Genomic DNA, 11251 nt, shown 5'->3' with positions numbered 1-11251 from the left:
GATTTAAATTATTTGTTAAATGAAGCTTCACCAAGTTACTCAGATTGGGCTGGTAGTCAAGGTCGGGCAGCCTCATAAATAGTTTGCTTTACAGACCTGGACTACCAGACCCCGTTAAATTTACTATTGAATTGTAAACACAAAATTCAGCATTATGAGTACTGTTTACATTGCTATGCAACAAGCCTTCCAAACAGTTTTCATCTAAAATCCTAAAAGATTGTCCCAGGTGGTAGTTAAATGGTAAAGTGTGTAAGGGGGGGGCCTGAGTTTGGTCTCCAGCACCAAAACAAACAATTTTTTAAAAGGCTGAAACTAGACCCATTGAACAGCAAACCTGATTCCTCCTTTTTTCCTGACCCTGGTACCCAGGTTCTGCCTTCTCTTTCCATATAAACAGAATCTTAAACCACTTGTTTTTGTGACTTTTATTTCACTGAAAATAAAACCTTCAAGGTTTACTGGAAAGGATTCTTTCTATTTTGATGTTGAATAATATGTCATTGAATTATGTACCACATATTCTTTGTGGGGAAAGGGATTTGTTTGGGAGGACAGGATCTCGAGATATATATATATATATCTCCCAGACTATAATGTTGAACTCCAGGTTATCCTCAAACAATCCCAAAGTGTTGAGATTACAGACAGACAGGCTTTGTACCAGGGCTAGTTCAACAGCACATTTTTTTTTTATCTTAGATATTTGAGTTCCACCTCATGCCTGCTGTGAACAAGGAGCTGCAGTGAATATGTAAAAGTTACTTCAATCATTACTTTAACTCCAGCACTCAGAAGGCTGAGAGGCAGATGAGTCTTTGTGAGTTCAAGGCCAGCCTGGTCCACATAGCAAGAGCTAAACCAACTGGAGCGGCAGGGTAAATCTGTGTCTCAAAAAACTGTGTGTTGGGGACAGGGGTTGGGCACATGGCATGGCATGGCATGGGTGTAGAAGCCAGGACAACTTGAGGGAATCAGTTCTTTCCTTCCACTTTGTTGATCCTACAAATCAAAAAACTATAGACGCCTTTACCTGCTGAGCTATCAATCAACCCAAATAACACAATTAAAATATGATCAAAGGGCTTGAATATGCCGAGCAGTGGTGGCACACACCTTTAATCTCAGCACTCAGGAGGCAGAGCCAGGTGGATCTCTGTGAGTTCGAGGCCAGCCTGGTCTACAGAGCAAGACCCAGGACGGGCACCAAAACTACATGGAGAAACCCTGTCTCGAGGGGAATAAAAAGGCTTGAATATATATTTCTTTTCTTTTCAAAGGTGGGAAAATTTTCGTTGTTCATTTCTTGCATCCAAAATACTCTTCAATGACATCTTTAGCCTGAAATTATTTGTCATAGTCCTTCCTCACGACAAAACTGCAACCGATCACTTGAACATTTGTCTTGGGCCACATCTGAGCTCCCACACACCATACACAGACACACACAAGTACAGGAATGCCCCCAAACTGGATGAGGGACTAGAGAATATGTTACGCTCCCTGAAAGTAGTACGCACGGGATAGGGACCCAAGTGGGCTATGATGGCCGCTGCCTGGCCTGTGCTGCCATTAAAGAGACATGCAAATGAGGCTGTGCTGTCTGCCAAGAACTGTTCCAGGAAAGACATGGACGCTTTCCTCCACACCAGATGGAGCTGGGGTGGAAAGGGGGAGGAGGAGCCATGACATCAGTCCCCTTAATTCTGCCCCTGATTTCCGGGATCACAGGCTTTTGCCACCATCAACTCCATTGTTTTAGTTCGTTTGTAAAGACAAGGTCTCAAGTAACCCAGACTGGCCTCAAACTCGCCATGTAGACAAAGATGACCTGATACTCTTGTCTCTACTCACCACACCTGGTTTATGTAGTTCTAGGGATCAAACCCAGGGCCTTGTGCCTGGGAGCTACACAAGCCCTCTACCAACCGAGCTACATCCCCAACCACTGTATTGTTTTTTAAAAAGTCAAAACAATTTTGGTTATTTCCATACCTTTTCAATATTTCTCCTGAGTAAAGTTTCTAGGATCCTGTCCTAGGACAATAATGCATTTAACACTGGCTTTTCAGCCTCTGCTCAAAAGTACTTATAAAATATGTTGAGAATTAGGACACTAGTCCTGCATTCTGGTAGAAATGTTTACTACAATGCAGACACACTGTAGAGGATGGAGCCTACCTCTAGGTGGAGACATGCCCTTGTCTCCTCTTTAAAGAGTTAGTCCACTGGGGTAGGTGAGCACTTGGCTAGCAGACAACCACTAGGAAGACTGGTTCATCTTAAGGTATTTTGTTTTCCTGTCCAGAATTCCCACCCCCTAACATGTCTCCACTAGCTGAGCTGCCTTGCGGTGCCCCCAAGTCAGCCTGCCTTTCTGAGGCCTATTTCTTCTATTTTTTTTTTTTTTTTTTTTTCAGATGCTGACCAGAGGGTGTGCTTTGGGCGTCCTTATCTTTTGCAAAGCTCCCCTCCAGGGCATGTGGCTCCGTGCCACTGTGTGACTGACCTCCATGAGGCCTTATCTCAGGCAACATGGGGTTTGTTCCTTCTCTTCTCCATTCTCCTCCTTTCAAGCTTGGGGGTTCACCTGGAGTTTTCCTTTTAAACCTAATAAATTGTCCCCAGCTTCTGTTGGTGTCCATTCTTAAATGATTTTACCAACAAAACTAAGAACCCTGAGGAAGGTCCCCGATTTCTCAGATATTCTGTAACAGCTCTGCTGGGATTCCCAAGGTTTCAGTAACGTTCCTTTCCTGTCCTTTAATTCTTCAATTGGCAGAAAAGACTGTTCCTGTGACTCTGGACTGATCAAGACAACACAGCAGACGTGAGCTGGAGCAGGGCACATACAAGAGTTGAGCTGTGGGAGAGGACCGGCTGAAGGAGAGGACCAGCTGACGCGCTTGTTTTCCCGGTTGGCAAACTGTGTACAGCTTGTACTGTTTCCTTTCCTCATCCTACAGCTGCAATCTCTTTTGATCTATTTCCTGTTGAGAATGTTTTGCAAGTTTACACAAGATGATTACAAGCGGGTATAGGCCCTCCCAGTTACAGGCCCTATCCAGGACAGAGAGGTCTCCATTATCATAAAATAAATACCTTCACGTGGTCATAATATCTGCTACTCCCTTTTGAAATGGCCCAAACAGAACACTACACAGTGGGTATGAACTTCAGATTTATTTAGCCAAGAACTTGGAAGGGATAAGGCCAGAGATGGCTTGTGGAGACCTGCTGTGGGCAGTTACATACATCTTTGTACCTCTTTGCTTGCAGGAATTCAGCAGAGTACAGAGCTCCTGCTAAGTCCCTATTCTTCCATTCTTCTTCTTCTTGTTTTGCTATAATTACTTTTATAGATAAATTGTAAAAGCAATGCTTGTATACCTACTATGCAGATTCCAAATGGGTGCATTTTGCCTCTTTTTTCTTTTTGATGGGGGTGCACTAGGAATTCAACCCAGGAATTTTTTTTTTTTTGAGACAGTGTCTCATTGTGTTGCCCTGGCTAGCCTTGAACTCACTATGTAGTGTTGAAGTATATTTTATCACACTGAGAACCCCAAGATTGTATTATTTACTAGAAAAACCTGTTTCTAGTTTTGGTGTGGCTCAGCTCTAGTATACACCTTTAATCCAAGAGCTTTCTGCTTGAATATTGTAAACAGGATTAAATAAAGTCAACTGATAGGTCAAGAGGCAGAGCAAGCAACCAGTTTACAGGAAAAAAAAAAAACAGAGAATAAGAGAGAGTCGGGAGGACACATAGACCCACAGGAAGTAGAAGGGAGGGACATTCAGTTTGAAGCATTTTGTTAGAGATGGCGTAGGAGAAAGACCTTTTTTTCTGGGACATCAGCAGAGGAGAGTCATCTGGGTGCCCACTCTGCCTCTGAGCTAGCAGATATTCACTCCAGCGTCTGGTTCCCAAGTCTTTTTGGTAAAATCGAACAATTGAGATGTAGTTAAACCACAGTGTAGACCAAGCTGGCCTTGAACTCACAGATATATACTAGCCTCTGCCTCCTGAATATTGGGCTTTAAAGGCCTGCTCCACCACACTTGGATTTTTTTAAGATTTTTATCTTTATGTGTATTAATGTTTTGCCTGCATGTAAGTGCACTCCATGTGTGCATGATGTCCTGGAGGCCAAAAGAGGGAGCCATATCTCTGGAACTAGAGTTTACTTATAGTTGTGAGCTGTCATGTGGATACTGGGAATTGAACCTGGGTCCTCTGCAAGAGTCGCTAGTGCTCTTACCTGGTGAGTTATCTTTCCAGTCCCATCTCTTTCTCTTCTTTCTTTGTTTTTGTTTGTTTGTTTGTTTGCTTTTCTGGAAACAGGGATTCCCTCTGTAGCTCTGGCTGTCCTAGAACTTACTCTGTAGACCAGGCTGGTCTTGAACACAGAGATCCTCCTGCCTCTGCCTCCCAAGTGTGTGCGCCACCACTGTCCAGCTTCTTTATTGCTTTTTAAAATAAAACTTTTTATTTAAAGATAGAGATTCCAGGCTAGCCTTAATTCACTCTCTAGCCTAGGCAAGCCTTGTAATCCTCATGGATCAGTCTCCTGAGTTGCTGGGATATGAGCCTGTGTCACCAGGTCTGGCTTTTTTTTTCCTTTTCCTGAGACAGGGTTTCTCTATATAGCCTTGGCTGTCCTGCTGTCCTGGAACTCAGTCTGTAGCCCAGGCTGGCCTCAAACTCAGAGATCTGCCTGCCTCTGCCTCCTGAGTGCTGGGATTAAAGGTGTGTGCCACCACCACCCAGCTCTGGCTTCTTTAGTAGGATTTTTTGTAAGATTTTATTTTTAATTACATGTATATGTGAGTGTACTGTGTGGATTGTGCACGTGACTGTAGTGTCCCCAGAGGCAAGAAGAGAGTGTTGAGTCCCCTAGAGCTTGAGTTATAGGTGGTTGTGAGCGTTACACCATGTGGGTGCCAGGAAATGAACTCAGGTCCTCTGGAAAAGCAGTATGCCTTGTGTCCTTAACTGCTGAGCTCCCTCTTCAGTCCCCATATTTGACATATTTTTGAAGATAAGCCAGAGGAGCTGGGCCTGGTGGCACAGGTTTGCAATGGCAGCTACCGAGAAGCAGGGTGATTACAGAAAGTCTGTGTCCTAGCAAAAACTCAACCAAGGCAGCTTAAAGCATGTAGTATGCAGTTAAATGCTTTTTTTAAAAACTAAATATCTTCATTTATATTGTATGAATGTTTTGTCTGCAGGTATGTCTGTTTGCCATGTGTCCCTCAGAACAGGGCATCAGATTCTCTGGAACTGGAGTTAAGCAGCCGTGAGCCACTGTGTGAGTACTGGGAGTTGAACCTGTGTGCTCTGCGAGAGCAGCCAGTACTCTTAACCACTAAGCCGTCTCTCCAGCCTCCTATGATTAAACTCGAAATTCCATAAATAACATCCAGCACAGTGGTGTAAGCCTGTAATCCAGAACACTTGAGGACGGAAGCTGAAGGATTTCAAGTTTGTGGCCAGCTGGAGCTACCTAGTTTTTTTTTTTTTTAATTAATGAATTATTCCACTAGGAGTAGAACCAGAATCCAAACCAAAATGTAAGTAAAAGCACCATCAACAGAAGAACTTCCAGATGAGTTCATTCATTCGTTTCAAGTGGATAATTATGGAAAATTCACTTAGGGTTGGCAACGTCAAGCAAATATGAGGTAGTAACATAGCTGATGGAATCTGAGAGGTGGAAAGCTTCATGAGTTGGTGGTTTGCATGCTGTTTAAGTATTATTCAATGGCTGCTGTGGAGACAAAGAGGCTCGATCTGTCTGGTGAGTGTAGATCAGGGCGTCTTCCTAGTTAAAAAGAACAAGAAGCTTAAAGCCTGGAGGCAAGAATTCAGTGGTCAAGGTTGATGGAAACCTAATGAGTGCACAGGGCACAGCAGCTTCTAAAGACACTGGGGGCAGGGACATCTCAGACCATGATCCATGTGCTCATGGGAGAAAAGCCCAGTTAAAGGTCAATCACCAAGAGACTCAGCTGTCAAACAGAAACACCTCTGGTCATTCCGGATGTCCCGCCTCCACCGCAGTAGTTCTTTTTGCTTTTCCCTTGGTGCGTGTGCATGCATTTGTGTCTGTGTGTGAATGCAAGCATGGGTACATCCCGACACGTGGTAGATGTCAAAAGACAACCTTGGTGTTGGGTCTCACCTTCCAGCTTATTTGAGAAAAGGTCACTTGTTCACCACTGAGGATGGATGAAGGACTAGCTGCACTGGGAGCTTCTGGGAATTCGCCTTTCTCATCTCTCATCTTGCAGCTTTGTGTGGGTTCTGGGGGAGTTGAACTCACGTTCTCAGACTTGATAGCAACTGCTTTACCCCCAGGCCATCTCTCTAGCCCCTTTCTTTCCTTTCTCATCCCCATTCCAAAAAATTTTCCCCTTGACTATTGATCCTTCCCATTTCAATCTATCATGTCCCCTTACATCATGTCCTGTATTGACTCCATAAACACCTCCAAACTTCAGAAGATGCTTCTGCTCTGTAAACTGTGGCCCCTCAAATGTCCCCTGGCTTCATAGATTCAGGTGTTATATCCGGTCTCCTCTGATATCAAGGCATTGGTAAACTCGGAGTGTTTATCATTGCTTTTGGGGGGTACTGGGAAAGAAGCCCCCAAAAGCAAGTGTTCTGTTAGTGCTCTACACCCCAATTCCAAACTCAGGAGGTTATTATCTGTTTCATGGATGTGGAGTCTGAGAGTAAAGCCTCAACTTATCGTTCATGAAGTATGACTCAAAACAGCACCTCTACTGCAAGACTACTACTGCTGGACATGGCTGTCCCATTGGCACTCATGAACCCCCATATCCATCTCCATGACAGAGATCCATTCTTCCTGTTGATCCTTTTGTCTCCTTTCCCACATTTCCATGAGCAAATCCTGCCTTTTACCTCTGCTTCCAAACAGACATGTCCAGAGCCCAGCACCTTCTTACTGTTTCTGGTTTGATGCCCAAGGCTGGACCACCATACCTCTTACCTGGATTTATGAGGAACTGTCTTAGGGGTGGTCTGTCCTTGTTCTCCCCACAATCCCACTGAAACCAAACTTACAGTGGACTGCTACTCAGATCCTTTCAGGGCTCTTTCTCTTCATTCTAGACACAGGATTGCGCCCGTTTCTGTTTCTACCCCCACCCCACCCCCACACCATATGTATGCCACGCAGTCATTGTACCCTCTGAGGTACATCCCAGCCTATGGATGTCTCCTGAATACAACACATTCATTACTGTCTCAGGACATCTGTGTTTGCTGGATTTCCCCCTACATATCATAACTGCTTTCCTATTTCTTTCTGAAGCTCAAGCTATGAAATTTTCTCTGCTTTTATTATAATTGAGGAGGATGTTTACTCCAAATGAAACAAAGCCCCTCCTTCTATGGCCTCCCCATCCCGACTCTGAAACTCTTCTTTTGGGGGTACGAAGGTGACAAGGTCTTGCTCTGTAGTCCTGGAACTCACTCTATAGACCAGACTGGTCTTGAACTTACAGAGATCTACTTGCCTCTGCCTCCTGAGTCCTGGGATTAAAGATGTCTGCCACCACACGTGGCCCAAAACTTTTAACTCTGCTTTCTTAGTAATTCTCACCATATGGCTAGATATACTTAAATTTTTGTTTTGTTTTTTTTCGGGACAGGGTTTCTCTGTGTAGCTTTGGCCTTTCCTGGATCTCGCACTGTAGACCAGGCTGGCCCAAACTCACAAAGATCCACCTACCTCTGCCTCCCGAGTGCTGGGATTAAAGGCGTGTGCCACCACCGCCCGGCAAAATTTTTATTATATATATTGTGTGTGGATGTGTGTGCATGTGTGTGGATGTGTGTGGATGTGTGTGCATGTGTATGCATGTGTGTGCATGTGTGTGGATGTGCCACAGAACATATGTGGAGTCAGAGGATGGCTTGCAGGATGTTTGTTCTCTCTTTCTACCAAGTGTGTCCTGGGGACTGAACTCAGGTTGTTGGGCTGGGTGACAAGTACCTTTACTGGCCATCCCACAGGTAAATATTTTGTAATGTTTGAACACGAATCCTGTGAGATAGACACTCATTTATTTTTCCGTGAATGAAACCAGAGCTGTAGTCCCACAGCAGAGGATGGAGATTCACATTTAATTAAGTATTTAATAAATATTTGTAGATGGATGAATGATGACATGTGTTTAGCACACAGGAGTCTTGTAATACCTACTTGTGTGAATACTGTTGAGTCCCAAACCCTGGACAAACGGCTGAGGTGCCCATTAGCATATCAAAGCAGATGCTAGCCACCAGCTTCTCCCAGCATCCCTTAGTCCCTACCTGTTACAGGGTATGGCTGGCATACCTGCCCCTACCCTAAACTGCCTTTCCCCCAGCTGCCCTTCACTATATCATCCAGCCATTTTGGTTACCTGACCCTTTTGTCTACCTTTTACCCTCTTGGCTCAGGCCACCCGTGAGGTCAGCAGCTCCTTTCCCCTGTCCTCACAAGGCCTAGCTCAGTCTAGCCACGTCCACTCTGGACTCCCCCAGATGTCCCTGCCTCTGACTATGCTGTCCCACATATCTACAATAAACTTCTCCTCCAACATACCTAGGAGCAGCCATGTCCTTTTTTTATTTCTTCTTCTTCTCCTCTTCCTCCTCCTTCTTCTTCCTCTATAGACCAGGAGCCCCACCAGCTGAATCGCATATAATAGGTGCCTAACAGTCATCAAAGCAGCTCCCGGTTTTCCTTGGCAGATTCTGGCTCAAGTCTACCTCGACTTCCAAACTCGAGCGTGGGCAAACCAAAAGGCTCGGCTGGGCAGCGCCCGCCCCATGCACTTGGCTCTGACCCTGCCAGGCGCTAGGAGGGCGTGACGCGCTGCCCGCACGTCTCCTCCCCGTCCTTTGGCCTCCGAGAAGCGCGCAACGACTCCCACGTCCTCGGTTGAATTCCGGTCCGTAAGGAACACGAAGCCGGACCCGGGTGAGGCTCGGGGCCGACGGAGCGGTGAGCCGAGGATGCGCGGGCTGGGAGGCGGCCCGGAGGATGCGCGGGGCAGCCTGAGCTAACGCTGCCAGCGGGAGCCCGAGCCGGCGGGCGGGTGGGCGGGCGAGCCGGCGAGCGGGCGAGCGGCTTGCCGGGGCGCGGCCGTGGATCCGGGTAGCCGCCGGGCGGCCACATCAGCGACGTTCGGCGGGCTCGGCTGGCTGCGCGCGTGCGCGGGGCGGGGCGGGGCGCGCGAGTGGCCGCGGGCATCGGGCGGCTGTCAGCGGCGGGCCCGCGGGGCTGGGCCGGGCTCACCGACTCCGGGGGTTGTCGCCGCGCTGGGGCTCGGCGGCTCCGGCGTGGCTAGGTGTCGGAGGGCGCTGGAGCCGCGGCCGGCGGGATCCGAGACCGCCCGGACTCTGCCCAGCCCTGCCGGCCGCTGCCCTCGGGCTCTGCGTCCCACTTGCTCGGGAGGCCACGGTAACCAGGGGCGCACACCGAGGGATGGAGGAAGGTGAGCTCGGATGCAGATGCTGGGAGGCGGGCGGCGCTCACCCCTGGAGCCCGCTTCGGGGCTCAGCAGCGTCGCCACCCCGTTCTTGGCTCTATGAGTGTACAATATGTCTCAATTTAAGAAGCCTCGGTGTCCATTTATGGCGAGAGCTGGCATGTTCGGGTGTGTTACATATCATATTCTTAGGTATGTTACACCTATACCCTCTTTTTGTAAATGGACGATTGATCCACTGATACATCAGGTGGCGAACGTACTACTTATCCCTCCAAAATGTGGCTTTTCGTATATTCATCTAGGTTTGCAACTGTCACCACTATCCAGCTCTTTTTTTCTCCGTAATCTCCAAAAGAAACCCCGTACCTGTTAGTTGCTACCCATTCCCTCACTGTGCCAACCCATTGACAACCACTAATCTTTCTGTTCCTGTGCATTTGCCCTTAGTGGACACTAATGAAATCTAACAGTATTTGTGGTTCCCTGCCTCCTCCATTTAAAGACAAGATTTTGGCTCTTCCCTTAGGGGAGCAGTTCTCCTGCATAGTTCAGGCTAATCTGAATTCAGGGTCCCCTTGCCTCAACTTCCCAAGTGGTGAGATCACAGGCTTTTGCCACACCCACCGTGTGTGTGTGTGTGTGTGTGTGTGTGTGTGTGTGTGTGTGTGTGTGTGTGTCTTTTTTTCTGGCTTCCTTTACATAGCCTAATGTTTTCAAAGCTCATTTATGTTGCAGCAAGTGTGTGTCTGTTCTGTACTTTTTTAAAGCTCAGTGTCTGTTTGGATGTGGTCACTATCATCCTTTCACTAGTTAATGAAGTTGCATTGTTTTTCACCTTTTAGCCATTGGATATAATTAATGCTGCTACAACATTTGTGGATGTGTGTTTTCAGTGCCCCTGAACACAAACCTAGGCATGGAATTGCTCAGTGCTTAACTTTTTTGAGAAACTTTTAGGCTTTAATCAAAGTTGTTGCTGAATTTTATCCTCCCACCAAACAGTGCGGTTTCCTTAAATCACCAACGTCTGTCAGTTTTCACTGTTTTTTAGCCACCCTAGTGGGTGTGACTTGGTATCTCTTTGTGGTTTTAATTTGGATTTCAGACCAGGGATTAAAGCAGTCTTTCCCATGCTTATTGGCCAAGAGTGTGTCTGTTCTGGAGGGACGTCTAATGAGAGCCTTTGCCCCTGTTTTTGCTCTTTTTTTGTTGTGGTTGAGTTGTATGGCCCATGTATAGGAAAAAATTCTAGATTTTGGATCGATGCAGGTCAAACTTGGGTAAAAATTGACTAAGTGGCGTTTGAGTCTTTCAGAACACCCTTTACCTGGTAATTCTTGGGCATTACTGTCCTTTCTTATTTTTAGATTTTTGGCTTTCTTGAGAAAAGCCACAGGAGGTCTGGTACTGGGTCCTGATGAGACTTACATTACTGTTTTTCTGTATCCTGTGTTAGCTTGAAAAGTCCAACTTATCATTAACTACAAGTAATTTATGGTGGATGTTGAACAAATTACTCAAACAAAATTTCATGTGCGTCTGTCTCAGTAAAGTGAAAGGTCTTTCTCCCCACTTCAGTTGCGTAGTTCGATTGCAGTTCTGATATGTGTGGACGCAAGATAATTTGTTTGCTTTTTGAGGTAAAGTCTCTCAACGCTAGCCCTGGCTGGCCTGGAATTCACTGTGTAGACCAGGCTGGCCTTGAACTTGCCGCAATCCTCCTGCCTCTGCTTCC

This window comes from Peromyscus californicus, unplaced genomic scaffold (genome assembly GCF_007827085.1).
Source record: "Peromyscus californicus insignis strain IS unplaced genomic scaffold, ASM782708v3 Scaffold_24__1_contigs__length_46423439, whole genome shotgun sequence".
Taxonomy (NCBI): domain Eukaryota; kingdom Metazoa; phylum Chordata; class Mammalia; order Rodentia; family Cricetidae; genus Peromyscus; species Peromyscus californicus.
The sequence above is the reverse complement of the archived record's forward strand: the minus strand, read 5'-3'. Positions refer to the sequence as shown.